This window comes from Phyllobates terribilis, unplaced genomic scaffold (assembly GCF_046119375.1).
Source record: "Phyllobates terribilis strain yellow unplaced genomic scaffold, ASM4611937v1 Scaffold_3__8_contigs__length_932513732, whole genome shotgun sequence".
Lineage (NCBI taxonomy): Eukaryota > Metazoa > Chordata > Amphibia > Anura > Dendrobatidae > Phyllobates > Phyllobates terribilis.
In genome coordinates, this window is record NW_027362763.1 from 848,852,340 (window position 1) to 848,852,924 (window position 585).

Below are 585 nucleotides of genomic sequence, written 5' to 3' on the forward strand. Positions count from 1 at the left end.
TTGGAAAGGCCATAAATAAAGGAATATTATAAAAGAATTGTTGGCAACCGTGAACCGGGCTGTATTGCTGTTTATCTGCACAGAGAATGACTGGGAGCTTTTCTGTGCAGGTGAAATGATCAAAGGATCTCTGGCCCGTCATTCTCTGGACCAGCAGAGATTGAACCCTCACAATCCTAATGATCCTATTGATCTGTCAATACATGAAATTATAAGAATTTCCCTTTCATATCCAAAACTATGATTTCCATTTTTGTAATGTCTGAAAATTCTTAGTTTAATTTTCATCTTTGGTTATTACCCTAAAGATATTATTATATATTCATTTATCATTATACTGTAATGTCAAATGAGCAATAATTTGTTTTCTACCATTCTATTACTAGATCCTCAGAATAATTCCTTAAATATTTGCTCTATAGAAATGCCATTTATTAAAGTCATAATTTAATTGCATATTTCATAATCATTCCTTGCCTGACAGATTAACCACAGATCACCATGCCCTTGTTATCTCGATGGGCCTGAGAGGTACAAAACTGGTTTTTCAATCTAGTACGTCGGTGTAGGTGTGTCCCTCCGTAG